The following is an 18,629-nucleotide window of genomic DNA, read 5'->3' as shown; positions in this document are numbered from 1 at the left end:
CAACGCTCTAACCACTAGGCTACCCTGCCGCCCCAAGGCAAAGGGTGGCAACTTTGAATAATCTAAAATACATTTAGATTTGTTTAACACTTTTTAATGTTACTACATGTGTTATTTTATAGTTTTGATATATCTTCACTATTATTCTACAATGTAGAAGATAGTAAAGTTGTTGCACACGTGCACTTCCCAGAGTAGGCGTTCCCCAGTGGAAATATGCAAATACATGCTACAACGTGCCAATATGATACCCACCTCTTTGCTTGTTCTGCCTACTATGGCTCATTTGTTCCCATTTGAAGCGACAGGCTGTGGTCTATCTTGGTTTAGTTATAAAAAAATCTTTGCTAACACCCACCACATACACTAATATACATAGACACTCACCACCACCCACCCACCCACCACTTATGCTGCTGTCATACTGTTTACTAGTATTATTATTTATTTTGCCACCAGTCACTTTCTCTTCATCCCTACCTACAGTGGAGGTCGGACGTTTACATACACTTAGGTTGGAGTCATTAAAACTAGTTTTCAACCACTCCACACATTTCTTGTTAACAAATTATAGTTTTGTCAAGTCGGTTAGGACATCTACTTTGTGCATGACACGACATTTTTCCAACAATTGTTTACAGACAAATTATTTCACTTATAATTCACTGTATCACAGTTCCAGTGGGTCAGAAGTTTACATACACTAAGATGACTGTGCCTTTAAACATTATGTAATGGTTTTAGAAGCTTCTGATAGGCTAATTGACATCATTTGAGTCAATTGGAGGTGTACCTATGGATGTATTTCAAGGTCTACCTTCAAACTCAGTGCCTCTTTGCTTGACATCATGGGAAAATATAAAGAAATCAGTGAAGACCCCAGAAAAACAATTGTAGACCTCCACAAGTCTGGTTCATCCTTGGGAGTAATTTCCAAACGCTTGAAGGTTTCACTTTCATCTGTACACACAAAAGTACGCAAGTATAAACACCTTGGGACCCCACAGCCGTCATACCGCTCTGGAAGGAGACACGTTCTGTCTCCTAGAGATGAACGTGATTTCGTGCGAAAAGTGCAAATCAATCCCAGAACAACAGCAAAGAACCTTGTGAAGATGCTGGAGGAAACGGGTACATAAGTATCTATATCCACAGTAAAACGATTCCTATATCGACATAACCTGAAAGGCCGCTCAGCAAGGAAGAAGCCACTGCTCCAAAACCGCCATAAAAAAGCCAGACTACGGTTTTGCAACTGCACATGGGGACAAAGATCATACTTTTTGAAGAAATGTCCTCTGGTCTGATGAAACAAAAATAGAACTGTTTGGCCGTAATGACCATCGTTATGTTTGGAGGAAAAAGGGGGAGGCTTGCAAACTAAAGAACACCATCCCATCCATGAAGCACGGGGGTGGCAGCATCATGTTGTGGGGGTGCTTTGCTGCAGGAGGGTCTGGTGCACTTCACAAAATAGATGGCATCATGAGGGGGGACAATTATGTGGATATATTGAAGCAACATCTCAAGACATCAGTCAGGAAGTTAAAGCTTGGTCGCAAATGGGTCTTCCAAATGGACAATGACCCCAAGCATACTTCCAAAGTTGTGGCAAAATGGCTTAAGGACAACAAAGTCAAGGTATTGGAGTGGCTACCACAAAGCCCTGACCTCAATCCTATAGAACAGTTGTGGGCAGAACTGAAAAAGCGTGTGCGAGCAAGGAGGCCTACAAACCTAACTCAGTTACACCAGCTCTGTCAGAAGGAATGGGACAATATTCACCCAACTTATTGTGGGAAGCTCGTGGAAGGCTACCCGAAACGTTTGACCCAAGTTAAACAATTTAAAGGCAATGCTACCAAATACTAATTGAGTGCATGTAAACTTCTGACCCACTGGGAATGTGATGAAATAAAAGCTGAAATAAATCATTCTCTCTACTATTATTCGGACATTTCACATTCTTAAAATAAAGTGGTGATCCTAACTGACCTAAGATGGGGAATTTTTACTAGGATTAAATGTCAGGAATTATGAAAACCGTTTTAAATGTATTTGGCTCAGGTGTATGTAAACTTCCGACTTCAACTGTACATTTCTACATCAAATACTTCCTCTCTTATTTCACTGGAGCCAGTACATCACTGGGGGTGAGCTCCCTGAAATCCAGGACATCTATATCAGGCGGTGTGGAAGGAAGGCCCGCTAAATCGTTGTAGACTCCAACCACCCAAGTCATAGACTATTCTGTCTCCTTCCGCACGGCAAGCGGTACCAGTGCATCAAGTCTATCCCCAAGTAATAAGACTAATAAATAGCTAACAAAATAGCTACACATACTGAGTGGACCTTGTATCTTTATTGACCTCGTATTTGTAGTTTTGCACTGTCTCTATGCACACTTATAGGGCCCTACATGCTTGCACACTCACTCACTCCATCACCTGCTCACTCACACATAATTTGCACATACACTACCGTTCAAAAGTTTGGGGTCACTTCGAAACTAGGAAATATAGTGAAGACGTTGACAAGGTTATAAATAATGATTTTTTAAAAATTGAAATAATTATTGCTTTCGTCAAAGAATCCTCCATTTGCAGCAATCACAGCCTTGCAGACCTTTGGCATTCTAGTTGTCAATTTGTTGAGGTAATCTGAAGAGATTTGATCCCATGCTTCCTGAAGCACCTCCCACAAGTTGGTTTGGCTTGATGGGCACTTCTTACGTACCATACGGTCAAACTGCTCAGCTGTGTTAACATAATTGCAAAAGGGTTTTCTAATGATCAATTAGCTGTTTAAAATTATAAACTTGGAATAGCTAACACAACGTGCCATTGGAACACAGGAGTGATGGTTGCTGATAATGGGCCTCTGTACGCCTATGTAGATATTCCATAAAAAATCAGCTGTTTCCAGCTACAATAGTCATTTACAACATTAACAATGTCTACACTATATTTCTGATAAATTTTATGTTATTTTAAATGGACAAAAAAATGTGCTTTTCTTTCAAAAACAAGGACATTTCTAAGTGACGCCAAACTTTTGAACGGTAGTGTACATTTATACTGACTCTACACACACACACATACACATACAAGCTATTGCTACTCTGTTTATCGTATATCCTGTTGCCTACTCACCTTACCCCTAACTACCTCTATCGATCCAGTATCCCAGCACATTGTAAATATGGTATTGGAACTGATCCTGTATATATACTGAACAAAAATATAAACGGAACTGCCAGATGGTGAAGCGTGATTCATCACTCCAGAGAACGCGTTTCCACTGCTCCAGAGTCCAATGGAGGCGAGCTTTGCACCACTTCAGCCGACGCTTGGCATTGCGCATGGTGATTCTTAGGCTTTTGTGCGGCTGCTTGGCCACGAAAACCCATTTCATTAAGCTCCCGACTAACAGTTATTGTGCTGACGATGCTTCCAGAAGCAGTTTGGAAATCGGTAGTGAGTGTTCCAACCGGGGACAGACGATTTTTATGCGCTTCAGCACTCAGCGGTCCCGTTCTGTGAGCTTGTGTGGGCTACCACGACGTTTCCACTTCGCAATAACAGCACTTACAGTTAACCGTGGCAGCTCTAGCATTGCAGAAATTTGATGAACTGACTTTGATTTGTTGGAAAAGGTGTAATTCTGTGACTGTGCCACGATGAAAGTCACTGAGCTCTTCAGTGAGGCCATTCAATGTTTACCTATGGAGATTGCATGGCTGTGTGCTTGATTTTATACACCCGTCAGCAACGGGCGTGGCTGAAATAGCCGAATCCACTCATTTGAAGGTGTGTCCACATACTTTCGTATATACTGTATAGTGTATTTATCGTGTTCTTATTAGTTATGCCTTTTGGATATTGAATACTGCACTGTTGGGTCTGGTTTGCAAGTTAGGCTTTTTACTGTACTTATGCATGTGACAAATAACACTTTTTTCCCCAGCGTTTTCTTTCCTGCTCTCTGTCGGCTTTCATTGGTCCAGTAGCACGCTGGACTGGACATGGCTGGACTGCTTTGACAGAACAGATTGAATTCTCACAAACATAACTCGCCTGTCCCTCAGGGATTGACTGTGGATCTACTTCACTGCCCCACCTGATGGGAGAGCCATTCTCCGTCTCGCTCACCTCCCTCTCCGTCAGTGTGTCAGAGGCCTGTTTTGTCTGCTGCCTCCGTTGGCACGACCAGCCCATCCACGGTGTATGTGTGTGTGCGTGTCTGTGTGTGAAATACAGTGCAGATGTGAGCCATGGCAGCAGACAGACAGATGACATAAATAGTAAATAGTGTCCAGAGCAGTACATTAGCAGATGTTAGCCCCTTTTTCCAGCCTGAGCTGATTCGTGTCGGGTGTGTATGCTGTCCAGACATCTGTCTGTCCACCAGGGATTCTGCTGCTCACTTCAACCCCCTTTCTGATTTATAACACTCCACACATGGTATCTGTCCGTCATGATTTCACACTCTTTATGTTTCTGCATGGTGTGTATTTTTGTTAAGTGCTATTTGCACAGCTGTAGGACATTTGGAACTCCGGGTGACCCTTGGAGATGTGGTGGTGTCACCCTGGGGTCTTTTCCTGACCTGCTTGGTAGCCTAACGTACTGCCTGCTTCTACACGCGTGTCCTTGAGAGAGTGTTTAGCAGCTGTGAAGTCTGTCCAGAAGAACATTGAATTCCGCCTGCTAGACAAGCAAAATCGAAAAGGGATAAGGTCTTTACGTTTTATGGTTCTTGGTCCAGGGCCGTGTTTGCATGATTGCTTAACACTCCCAGCAATGGGAGCACATCCTTTTCTAGGATCTTATTCTATTGTAAATCACTTTGGATTAAAAAAAAAATGTTTTTAAGTTATCTGCCAAGTGGCAAATATTTTATAATTAAGTTAAAGGCTCTATTTGTTTGTGTCCATAATTGGATCTCTCTGTTGTTGCTGAGACTTTTCCCACACAGCAGGAAATGCACATTTGTAGTGTGTTAGAGTTTTAGAAAGACTTCTAAAGTTTGTCATTTTCACTTTGAAATTTCAGATTTGATTTGCCCTAAGGGCAAAATGTATCAACCCCTTACAAAGATGTCCGTTAATTATAATCCTCATAATTCACATTTCCTGTTGCTGCGGGATTATTTTCCCACTGTAGCAAACTGGCTCAAATTAAGACCCGACATCTGTAGCAAAGCAGATTTCATGACCTGGCTCTCTTGACAGGGTGAAACCTCCCTTTTAATTTCTCTGAGCTTTTCTCTTTACGGCCCCTACGGTGAATGAGTCCCCAGAGTACGGTAGAGTTACATGGAGACCGGGACCGCTCGATGCATTGTGTCTCTTATTGCATTAGAAACCATCTGTCTCGGTGGAAGCACTGTTGTTTGTATTGACAGAAGTGAGTCAAATGATTCCAAAGGGACACTTTCCTTTTGGTTTTGGTTTTGAGAAGGAGCACAAGTCAGAAGGTATTTATAAAGTGTCTCAGAGTAGGAGTGGTGACTTTCTTAGATCATAATGAATACGATTATCTGAACAGGAGAAACCTGATCTATATCAGCAATACTCGTAGGCTGCGTTTACAAAGCCCAATTCCGATATTTATTTTTTTACACTAACCGCACTTTTGACCAATCACATCAGATCTTTTTCAGAGCTGATCTGATTGGTCAAAAGACCAATTACTGAAAAAAAATAAGAATCAGAATTGGGCTGCCTGTGTAAATGCAGCCTTAGACGGCGTGAATGCAGACCGAGAACTCAGACCTCCCATACTACGTAATGTTTGTCAGAAGACATTTGTCAAGAGGTCAGGTCAGTAGCAGTACTTTGTCTCACCAAGTAGCCCTTTCCTGCAGTCAAATGACCAAATCACCCTCAAGTGCCCTCATAGGTGGAATGTTAATATTTTTCATAATTAATAAACAAAATTTAAAAAAATGTTATGCAGAAAATCTGGTGTTTAAGTCAAACGGTTTTGTTATATTTCAGTCTTCCGTGATGTATATAAAGTGTAATATTAGGACGCAAACTCAAAATGTAATACATTTCAACTCTATATATGACACGGTACAGGCTTTTAAACCCATAACCATGTGTGTGTGAGGTTTACACTTTTGTTTCAAAGTAGATTTGTTTAAGACTACCGAGAATCACTCCGTGTGACCCTGATGCAGCCCGCTGCAGTAAATGGTTAAAGGTAAAACATCTCCACCAGCTGTGAGGTGAAGAAGAATGTGTACTGTACTCCCTGCCCCCTGCTTGTTTTTACCCTGATGGTTGGTGAACTCCGAGAGGAAAGATCACAAGAATACAGAAAGGATATAAACACAGAAAGGTGACATTAACATAAATTCAGAGGCCTGTCAGTGAGGTTTTTCTGGCGTTGTGTAAAATAGCTCTGGGAAGTTGAATAAAAAAGGTTTACCATGCTTTCAGATCTCACTCTATTCATTATTCCGGGTATCACAGATTAGGAGTGATGGCTATTGGCCACACCGTTTTCCACCTAATCATTTAAATATGAGCAACCAGGATGTTAAGGCATTCTGATGCAGTGGGGCGAGCATCCTCTCTCTTGGATCTCCTCTATTATATCTTCAGGGCAGATGATTGATTTCTGTGTGGATTATTTTCTTTTGCCATCCTCCACTGCAGGTGTTCATCCTTCATACAGTAGGCCCAGTAATATAATCCCCTGAATCTTAATCTCCTCTCTTGGAAATGATTTTGGAAAACAGATTAAATGCAGAGAAACCAGGAGAAGCAACATCTGACCTCGTGGGCCCCACCCTGATAGGAACATGCTGATCTGTGCACTATAGAGATATAGTGTGCAGGGCAGGCATCACCCTTACTGTGTTGCCTTGAATCGGTTATGGACGTTATCCTACACTAAAGGGGTTATCATGATTTTCACAGTAGTTTACAGTACACCTACTGTAATATAAATAGGGTATCAAAGCAAGTACTGTGTAATGACACACAGTACAATACTGTAACATTGACTGTATTATACTGGAAGAAAGTCAACGCTACCTTAATCGGAATGAATGAATGAAATTCATTGAGGGAAGGGTTTGTATTTCACAGTATTTTACTGTAATTACAAACGATTGATGCAAGCAGGTTGGCTGCTAGGTAAAGTGTTTACACATTACACCATAGTCAAGAATATTTGGTGGCACTTCTAGAGGCCTTAATGAAGGCTTCCAAACTTGCAGCAACTACAGGGCAAAATAGAACAAAAGGACATGGAAAAATGCTCAGCCATTTAAGACTTGCTGCCACTCCATTATGTCAAGGTGTGTCTAAAGGCGAAGTCAGGTGCAGGAGAGTAGAGTATGATAAATAAAGCGCACCTTATTAAAGTTCCAAAACGGGAGCACAACAAAAACGCTCAAAAACACGGAACAATAAAGTAAGGCGCTAAAGAACATTGTTTGACATGAAAACAATTACACACAAAACATGGGAAACAGAGGGTTAAATACAATTAGATTGATTGGGGATATGAAAAACCAGGTGTGTATGAAAACCAGACAAGACAAATGGATATATGAAAAATGGAGCGGCAATGACTAGAAAGCCGGTGACGTCGATCGCTGACCGCCGCCCCCGAACAAGGAGAGGAGCCGACTTCGGTGAAAGTCGTGACACATTATGTCCCCTATACAAACTGATAGGAGTTGAATTGGTACAGTATTCTCACTCACGGGTGCAACAAATATAGCCTCTTACAAGGCACACCTCAAAATATGTTAATAATGAGCCAGAAACTACAACACCATGCCCCTGCTAGTGGTCAAAAGGTTTTTGGCGCTACAAAGATACCGTACGGCACTGTATTCTGTGGGGTTGATTACAGTACCATTGGAAATACAGCAATTCTTTCCCTGTCCACAACATTTTCCCACCATAATTTACAGTAAGCTGCAGTAAAACATTTGAGTGTTTTACTGTTGATAATACTCAAAATTACTGTATAAATGACAGATTTCCGTTAGTGTATGAACAATCGATTAGGCATGTATCATGTGTACAGTCGGATATGTATGTAGGCCTGTCCTATGATTATTACACCAGACATAATGGTAGTGTATTATCAATGACAATATAATGCTGTTATAGAAGCTTTAGAGCGTTGGGCTAGTAACCGAAAAGTCGCTGGTTTGAATACCCGAGCCGACAAGGTGAAAAATCTGTCGTTTTGCCCTTTAGCAAGGAACTTAACCCTAATTTTCTCCAGAGGCGCTATACTACTATGGCTGACCCTATAAAAGAACACATTTCACCTGACCTATCCAGTGTATGTGACAATAAAACATAGATATATTTCGTTTTTTACTGTTGAAGCAATGCAGTATTTCAGATGTAGCTTTGCAGAATATACAGTTGAAGTCGGAAGTTTACATACACTTAGGTTGGATTCATTAAAACTCGTTTTTCAACCGCTCCACAAAGGTCTTGTTAACAAACTATAGTTTTGGCAAATCAGTTAGGACATCTACTTTGTGCGTGACACAAGTAATTTTTCCAACAATTGTTTACAGACAGATTATTTCACAAATAATTCACTGTATCACAATTCCAGTGGGTCAGAAGTTTACATACACTAAGTTGACTGTGCATTTAAACAGCTTGGAAAATTCCAGACAATGATGTCATGGCTTTAGATGCTTTTAATAGGCTAATTGACATCATCTGAGTCAATTGGAGGTGTACCTGTGGATGTATTTCAAGGCCTACCTTCAAACTCACTGCCTCTTTGCTTGACATCATGGGAAAATCAAAAAGAAATCAGCCAAGACCTCAGAAAATGTGTAGACCTTCACAAGTCTGGTTCATCCTTAGGAGCAATTTCCAAACACCTGAAGGTACCACGTTCATCTATACAAACAATAGTATGCAAGTATAAACACCATGGGACCACACAGCCGTCATACCACATTGGAAGGAGACGCGTTCTGTCTCCTAGAGATGAACGTACTTTGGTGCGAATGTCACGTTCGTCATAATGATGAGACCAAGGCGCAGCGTGAGTAGAGTTCCACATAATTTAACTGAAACTCACCAAACAAAACAACAAAAAACAAACGGAACGTGAAGCTACTGAACATAGACAAGATCCCACAACACAAATGAGGTAAATGGCTACCTAACTATGACCCCCCCAATCAGAGACAACAATAAACAGCTGTCTCTGATTGGGAACCATATCAGGCCAACATAGCCTTACAAAACCTCCTAGACATACAAAACCCCTAGACATACAAAAACTAGAGTACCCACCCTAGTCACACCCTGACCTAACCAAAATATATAGAAAAACAAAGATACAAAGATATCTAAGGTCAGGGCGTGAAAGCGAAAAGTGCAAATCAATCCCAGAACAACAGCAAAGGACCTTTGTGAAGATGCTGGAGGAAACAGGTACAAAAGTATCTATATCCACAGTAAAACAAGTCCTATATCGACATAACCTGAAAGGTCGCTCAGCAAGGAAGAAGCCACGGTTCCAAAACCGCCATAAAAAAAGCCAGACAACGGTTTGCAACTGCACATGGGGACAAAGGTCATACTTTTTGGAGAAATATCCTCTGGTCTGATTAAACAAAAATAGAAATGTTTGGCCATAATGACCATTGTTATGTTTGGAGGAAAAAGGGGGAGGCTTGCAAACTAAAGAACACCATCCCATCCATGAAGCACGGGGGTGGCAGCATCATGTTGTGGGGGTACTTTGCTGCAGGAGGGACTGGTGCACTTCACAAAATAGATGGCATCATGAGGGGGGACAATTATGTGGATATATTGAAGCAACATCTCAAGACATCAGTCAGGAAGTTGAAGCTTGGTTGCAAATGGGTCTTCCAAATGGACAATGACCCCAAGCATACTTCCAAAGTTGTGGCAAAATGGCTTAAGGACAACAAAGGCAAGGTATTGGAGTGGCTATCACAAAGCCCTGGCCTCAATCCTATAGAAAATGTGTGGGCAGAACATAAAAAGCGTGTGAGATCAAGGAGGCCTATAAACCTGACTCAGTTACACCAGCTCTGTCAGGATGATCCTATCTGACCTAAGACAGGGCTTTTTTACTAGGATTAAATGTCAGGAATTGTGAAAAACTGAGTTTAAATGTATTTGGCTAAGGTGTATGTCAACTTCCGACTTCAACTGTATATAGCCATGTATCTCCATCAGTATGCAATCATCATTTAAAAGGGATGTTACCAGAGGTGAATAGATGAATAGTGATTTTACTCTTTTAATCAGTATCATAAACCAGATTGTTAAAGGTGCAATCTGTGATTGAGGCATACATTTTTGGACTATTCTATTCTCCACTATATTTTTGAAGAATAGATTTTTGAAGAATATAACAAATTCCTCATGAGCCTAGTTCAATTGTCTTACCCAATCAGAACCCAAAATAAAAGCTTGTTTTACTCCTTTGTTTGTAAACAATGTAGTTTAAAAACAAACACTGTATTTTAAAAAACATATTTTACCTTTATTTAACTAGGCAAGTCCGTTAAGAACAAATTCTTATTTACAATGACGGCCTACACCAGCCAAACACGGACAACGCTGGGCCAATTGTGCACCGCCCTATCGGACTCCCAATCACGGCCGGTTGTGATGCAGCCTGGATTCGAACCAGGGTGTCTGTAGTGACACCTCTAGCTCTGAGATGCAGTGCAGACCACTGCGCCAGTGTATAGCCTTAAAACATGGTTTAAACTATCATTTTGATCACAGATGGGCAGTCCCTGCATCCAAAGCTCAAATTCTTACCAGTCCCATCCCTCAGAGGTTTTGGGTGACCGCTTAACTGCAGATTGCCCCTTAAAGAGATTCTAGTATACTTTTTAGCCAGTAGTTCTGAAAGTAGCACTCACAATCCAAAAATGGTCCCCGGAAGTTGCGTACTACATCATATATTTACAGATATGTTCACCACATCATTGCTCTCTCTCTCTCTTTGCTGTGTCCATTGAGCCCTGCAACCTCATTGGATAACGCTGGGCAGACCTCTTGCCAGCTGTCACTTAAATGTGATGGGCTGAATGAAGCTCATTGGCTAGAACTCAAATTGCTAGGGGGCTGGCCAACATGGGGGGAAATGTAGGGAAAATGGCACGGCACAGCTTCAAGAAAACAGTCGCTTTCAAACTAGGGATTTTGTGGCTAATTTAGGTACGACAGTAATTCTGCTCGTAGATTATGCATGTATAAACTACACATTGAAATATTCAGCCCAAAGCGAGAGGTTTAAAGGGTGCTTTCTTAGTCGCTAAAGTACCGGAGCATTTCTTTAATGTTTCAACTCTGCTTGTAACTTAACATAACATTACATAGGCTACAGTCTCAGACAAGTTTCACACACCAATATTTAACAGTGAAAAGTTTGCTCATTACAATAATGTCAATGTAACGAAATAGAAATGGCCTTAGACGCTAAATCCCACGTGTTTAAAAGAGCCACCCCAGACCCCTCAACATCAGGACTGTTTTTCGAAAGCAAAGCACTCTGTCAGTGAGTCAACATCACTGGTCGCATGCTCCATGCTCCGTCTCACTATTGCACGGCAGGAATTTGTTTTGATTCCCATACATGAGTTGTGTTGATGTGATGATGGGCTTGCCCTGCTCATTCAAGAGGCATACAACTGGAAGAGTTTGGACAAGTGCCCTGGAGCGGGAGAGAGCCGTACAGGACAAGGGGTCGGAATAGACGAGGGAGGAAGTGAACTCCCCTCAGGAAGAAGGGGGGAAGATCCATAGGTTCTTCGTCTCACAATACACACACACAATACAATATGTAAGTGCGTTGTTCACAGCAACCTTCTACCTACCAAAATGTTATTCCTCCTCTCATTCACTCTCATTCTGTGGTCTGGTTGTGGACAATGATGGCTCTATCATCCCTCAACGAGGTCCACGCTCAGAAAGAGACTGTGTGTCGTGTGTGCTCTCTCTCTCCGGCCTCTAGGTCATCAGACTGCTCGTTATGGCACATACCTGTCTCCATCGTCACGCGCACCTGCACGTCATCAGACTCACCTGGACTCTATCACTTCCCTGATTGCCTTCCCTATATATGTCACTCCCTCAGGTTCCTTCCCCAGGTGCCATTGTTTCTGTTCCTGTGTCATGTCTGTGCGTTGTTTGTGGTTATTTATTGAAACGCGCACTCTCTGAACTTGCTTTCTGACTCTCACCACACTCGTTACACTGTGTGCTCCTCTCAAACATTAGACTGTGGGAATGTTTGTTTTCTCTGCATGGTTCAGTGAGGAGATATCCAGTCGTTCTTTTTTTTAAAGAAAGACTGGAATATTTGCATGTGGCTCCCACAAAATGTGCTTTTATTATTATTTTTGTCATATTTCCGTGGTAATTAGATGCAATATGGACTCTGTAAATTGTACCACACTGAGGTTTTCAAACCATTGTCACACAGTCTCTCTCTCTGCATAGGGAAATTACCCTAAACATCAGGCACCATAAAACATCAAATAGAATCACTGGTGTACCAAATTACCCTCAGCACATGTGGTTCTGCCTGAGTAACCCGCCCCATAGCCCTCTGGGAGTTGTCCCAAATGGCACCCTATTCCCTTTGTAGTGCACTACTTTTGACCAGAGCCACTGGCGCAGCCCCTTTTTATCCTCAAAAAAAGTCCTTCATAAACCTTTTGCATTTCCATATGCGCCAGGAGGCTAAGTATCTGTTTCTTGGGCGTCAAGAATGTGACTGATCAAAGTGCCTCAGGCCTTGAAATAGAAATCATCGATTGAAAGTAAGGGGATATGGGTGAACAATGGAGTTTATTCAGGGGTTCAAAAGCACATATCAGACCGAGTTTTAGTTTAGAAAGCGATCTCTCCGCAGAAGTGACAGAATGGTAAAAACAGCTAGATTGCCGTAGCAACATCAGGGAAACTGGGAAGAAGGGAGTGGTGATTCAAATACAGCAGTTCTGTAACGTCTTTAATTGAGCCTCGCGCCTTCCCCTTATTTTCCGGCCTCAACACGTTACGGAAAGAGATGACTCGTCCCAGAGCTTCCTATATAGTTAATCAGGATACGGGACAGGAAATGAATTGGCAGATGCAGACAGATCGTCTTTAGTGGATACCAGTTCTTAAGGGCTCAAGCAAATCAAAACATATTGGTTGCTGATTAGTATGCTGTTGTATCTAAAAAAAGATACAATCTGCAATGTTTGAATTTCTAACTTTAATTACTGAACAAGTAATTTCATTAAATCATGGCAGCTTTGCGACACCATGTATAGCTTCGCGAAATGTTAGGCTTAACATGAGAAAAATAATCACCAAATTGGCCTGCCAATAAATATTGATCCAATAGTTAAAGTACGCACTCACTGCTGTACGCACTCACTGCTGTATGCACTCACTACTGTACGCACTCACTGCTGTACGCACTCACTGCTGTATGCACTCACTGCTGTATGCACTCACTACTGTATGCACTCACTGCTGTATGCACTCACTACTGTATGCACTCACTACTGTATGCACTCACTGCTGTACGCACTCACTACTGTATGCACTCACTGCTGTATGCACTCACTACTGTACGCACTCACTACTGTATGCACTCACTGCTGTATGCACTCACTACTGTATGCACTCACTGCTGTACGCACTCACTACTGTACGCACTCACTGCTGTACGCACTCACTGCTGTACGCACTCACTGCTGTATGCACTCACTACAGTATGCACTCACTGCTGTATGCACTCACTGCTGTACGCACTCACTGCTGTACGCACTCACTGCTGTATGCACTCACTACAGTATGCACTCACTGCTGTATGCACTCACTGCTGTATGCACTCACTGCTGTACGCACTCACTGCTGTACGCACTCACTGCTGTATGCACTCACTACAGTATGCACTCACTGCTGTATGCACTCACTGCTGTACGCACTCACTACTGTACGCACTCACTGCTGTACGCACTCACTGCTGTATGCACTCACTACAGTATGCACTCACTGCTGTATGCACTCACTGCTGTACGCACTCACTGCTGTAAGTCTCTCTGGATAAGAGCGTCTACTAATTGACAAAAATGTAAATGTAAAATGCCTAAAGCAAGACTATAGGCTACATGCCCTGGTACCACAGAAAGACCACCAAGTCTGGCTGACGCATTCCACATTTTTTTTTAATGGAGGTTGTGGGGGTCTATCCTTGCGCGGGGAGGAGGGGTCAAGAAAACTGTGTTACACCAAAACTAGTGCACTAGGTAGGGAGTAGAATGGGTGCCGTTTGGGACGTAACCCCAGAGCCTCGGAGCGGGTTGGATGTTGAATGGGCTGATTACTCCCCTCTCCCCTGTCCCTAGCATTATGAGAGAAATGATGCCGCTGACACCAGTAACGGATTAAGCTGTCAAAGTATTGATGAGACCTGCATGCAGATAGGAGGGTGAATCAGGGGAAAGAGCAGGGAAGTTTGCTATAGAGGGCCTTTTCTTCATCACCACTTTGCTATCTGTGCAATGCATGTGAGACCGCTTCCCATGGCTTTATCATGAAGAAATATTTTGAGGAATGACCTGGAATGATCTACGATGAATCGAGGCAAACAGGAGATTCAGAGCTGTTTTAAGTAAAGCAGTTAGGACATTTTGATGTTGACAAAGGCCAGGAGAACACGAGAGTGCGTACTGCTTGAACATCTGAACCATGGCACAAACCGTTGTGCTGTAAGTGAAGCTGCCGTTTTGGAATGGGGCGTGCAGTCGGTCTATGTCGGAACGGAGGGCCGCGTTATTAGCGTTATTCTGGAGCTGTGAATGCCTGCAGCTGTCTGTAGAGGAAGTTGTGACGTGTGAGAAGGAAGTGCGTCTCTGTGATGTCCAGCAGGCAGCATCTGTGCCCTTGAATTAAATTCAGCTGTTTTGAATAAGATGCACACACACTTAGAACACCCGTGAGGGTACCATGTCACCATAACAATACCCATGGAATGTTCAATTGTTATTGTTGGCCGGCCCAGGCTCCCTGCACCTACAATTGTTACTTTGAGTTCTGTGGGCTGCCAGAGTAGGCTGTAACTCTGTTGATATTGGATAAGGGGAGAGTGTAATTCTGTCCAGTACTTAGTTCATTTCTGGCCTGTAGTTTCAGGTTGTGTTTAGAGGCAGCTCCACTGTCAAGTCAGACCGACCCCATGGCACACTGACAAACCAAGCAGTGAGCGGAGTCCATACGCTCACCCTCCTAGTGTGTCCACTTCGGATCGTCATCACAGCCCTTCATGTGAACTCTGTCTGTTACAGTGCATTCTCAACAGGATAGAGCACTTACTGAATTAGCCTACTGTGGTGTGGGGCTATTCAGTGCTGTGTTGTCAGAGGTTGGGCTCTAATAGAAAGCGCTCGCTTACAAAGAATGTGAGTAGTTCAAGAGTTCCATCTAGTGGTTGTTTGATGCTACTACATGATCTGTTGATGTGTCCACTTTTACCACAGCCGGAGGACTGCAAAGGCTTGGCAGTTTGAACTGTACAGGAGGTTTACATACTGTTTTAATTGCTTTTTCAGATCACTGGATCCACCAAGTACACCCAGAGCGCTCAGCAGGTATAAACCAGGTGGGTGACCCGTTTTGTCATTTGATTCCATGTTCAGGCCCAGGGCCGGCCTGCTCTTGAGGCAGGATTAGGCGGATGCCTATGGCAAGATTGTCTGAGTTAAACTGACCAGGATGCACCTCCATCAACACATAATTCTGCCCCCAAAACAATGACAAATTCTCTCAACCAGTGTCACTTGGGCTTTTTAGGTGAGCGCTGATGCCGCCCTGTGATAAGCAGTGTCCGCTTTGTCAAAGTCAGGGACGCAACATATTTATCTTGTCCATTCCCAGCGCGCCTCTCCAGAGTGCTGTCGGGGAGATGCATCGCTGCTCCTAACAACGTTCCATCAGCAACAACAAAAAATGGAACATAAATCATGTGGAAAATAAAGCAAAGAGTATGTGGCCTTACCTGTAGCCAACAGGCTGGAGATGAAATGGACGACAATGTGATGAGACGGAAACGTCTACATCGTGTAGGTTTCTCAGATCAAATCGCCTAACCTAAATGGCGCCCAGTCAAATACAAAATGCGCGGACATGTTGACCAACAGTATATCCTAAAAACAGGACAGGTCAAAGTGAAATGGACAATATGGAATGGACAAGCAGGCTACTCACAACCGCTGTCCAGGAGTTTGGACCCCATGGGCTTAATTGTCATGATCAGTGGTTTCAAGTTTTGTATCCGTACCTTTTTTACAAGCTGATCACAGTGACATTTTGAAAATCCTGCTACATTTCCCGCTGTGTAAACACATTGCAAATAGGTTCATGTAGCTTTAATAGCCAAATTGATCAGGTCACAGGATTCAGGACTAATAAAGCCAAGGCAACGGCCTGTTTTACAAACGGTGGGCCTACCACATGGATGGGCATTCAGAAAATGCCACTGTGGCCAACATGGTAGACTACACGCCGTCTTTTAGATGTCTTTTTTTTGTGTTTTACAAAAGGTTAGGCCTCCCACATAGATGGGCATTCCTAAAATTCAATTTCAGGCGACACCGTAGGCTATACCTCAGTAAGCACGGACTGACACTGATGTCTTTTTTTGGTGCAGTCCAGACCGGCCTTGATTTGCACGTCCAAGGACGTTGGTTTTTGGTCCAGTCCGGATCAAATCTGAACCCAATCAATCTATTTTTGGTTCAGATTTTGTCCGGTCTGGACCAGCCTTGATTTGGCTCAAACACATGTATATAAATGACGTCTTTTCAACTTCATTCAGAACTGAAAATTAACCTGATTTCAATGCCTGGAAAATACGTATTTTCACCTTTAATTCAGAACCTAAAGTGAACCTGACTTCCAACATCTAGAAAAAAACATATTTTAGACGTCTTTTCAAAGTAATCATTTTGCTTCCTAGGACTATTCTAGTATGGGCTGCAGTTTTTTTTGCCATGCTAGGGTGGCAAAACGGCCAGGACCGGCCGTGCTCAGGCCACATATCTGTTGTCATTTTCTCTATGGATTAACACAATAGCCATTTAAAAAAAAAAATATATATATATATATATATATATATATAAATACAAAATGGATAATAAAAAAAGTGTTTGTGTCCCGACTTTGGCATTGTATAGCCAACCTATATAGAGAAATGTTTTGTTTACAAGCAAATGTCATGTTAAGTCATACATACGTGCGCATGCTTGAGCAGCCCATCGTTAAATAGCCCACCCATTTTACCTACCTCATCCCCATACTGTTTTTATTTATTTACTTTTCTGCTCTTTTGCACACCAGTATCTATACCTGCACATGACCATCTGATCTTTTATCACTCCAGTGTTAATCTGCTAAATTGTAATTATTCGCCTACCTCCTCATGCCTTTTGCACACAATGTATATAGACTCTTTTTTTCTACTGTGTTATTGACTTGTTTAGTGTTTACTCCATGTGTAACTCTGTGTTGTCTGTTCACACTGCTATGCTTTATCTTGGCCAGGTCGCAGTTGTAAATGAGAACTTGTTCTCAACTAGCCTACCTGGTTAAATAAAGGTGAAATTTATATTTTTTTTAAAAATGCCTGCATCATAAATCCCTGGAGCAGAGTAGCTATACACTGATGTCGGGACCTTGACAAAACGTAGCAGTGAGTGAATGATTGCCATGTAAACACATAAGACTGATTAGCTATGCTCAACAAGTATATTCTTCTTCTGGCTTTTTCTAGCTCTATTTGAGATATTTTACCTGGCCTCGCTGGTTTGCTAGGTAACCAATTATCCGTAGACATCTGCAATGTGGGGCGGCAGGTAGCCTAGTGTTTAGAGCGTTGGGCCAGTAAACCAAAAGGATGCTAGATCGAATCCCCGAGCTGACAAGGTAAAAATCTGTCGTTCTGCCCCTGAACAAGGCAGTTAACCCACTGTTCCTAGGCCGTAATTGTAAATAAGAATTTGTTCTTTGCCTAGTTAAGTAAAAAATGTTGCAGAGGATGGCCATCTTATTTACGTGTTTGTTAACCCTTTAGACTTGTGGGAATTGGATGGGAATACATTGACATGTTTCTTACAGAAGAAATATGAAATGCATAAGCATGCACGCAATAGAAAGGGAACCGTTTGGGAGATTACGGGGAAATGATTAGAGCAAAGTTGAGGACCCACATGAGACCGAGTCCGAACGTTACACTGTCGATTTGATGTGCGTTTTACATTTGCTGTACTTTTTGCCGCATTTGTTGATAACAAAGTCCGAAAATACTCTGGATACATTCAGTAACACAATGAGAATATCCCTGGAAAATGTGGGGTAGGTGCAACATAAGACAAATAAATGACAAGGGTTTGAGTGAGAGGACTAAGGGTTTTAGTTAGAGGTGGCCACACGCTTCTCCAAAGTGTGCCCGTGTAATTTCGCAATCGAGAAAACGGCCCATTACAAATCGCAATCTGGGTCAGTTGGGCATCATTTGTGTAACGGTTTTCCTCCTCTTCTGAGGAGGAGTAGGAAGGATCGGACCAATATGCAGCGTGGT

At 42.5% G+C, this 18,629-nt stretch overlaps 1 protein-coding gene across 2 annotated transcripts in view; it reads left to right on the top strand.

Moving 5' to 3' along the window:
• The window catches only part of LOC109890644 (double-stranded RNA-specific editase 1), a 64,518-nt gene that overhangs the window by 18,209 nt on the left and 27,680 nt on the right, over window positions 1–18,629 (top strand). For both annotated transcript variants that reach the window (XM_031824473.1, XM_031824472.1), the window contains exon 3: window positions 15,604–15,653. The gene's annotated coding sequence lies outside the window, so the exon portion shown is untranslated. The remainder of the gene's footprint in view (window positions 1–15,603; window positions 15,654–18,629) is intronic.

The sequence above is a fragment of the Oncorhynchus kisutch genome, linkage group LG5, assembly GCF_002021735.2.
Source record: "Oncorhynchus kisutch isolate 150728-3 linkage group LG5, Okis_V2, whole genome shotgun sequence".
Taxonomy (NCBI): Eukaryota; Metazoa; Chordata; class Actinopteri; order Salmoniformes; family Salmonidae; genus Oncorhynchus; species Oncorhynchus kisutch.
The sequence above is the reverse complement of the archived record's forward strand: the minus strand, read 5'-3'. Positions and strand labels throughout refer to the sequence as shown.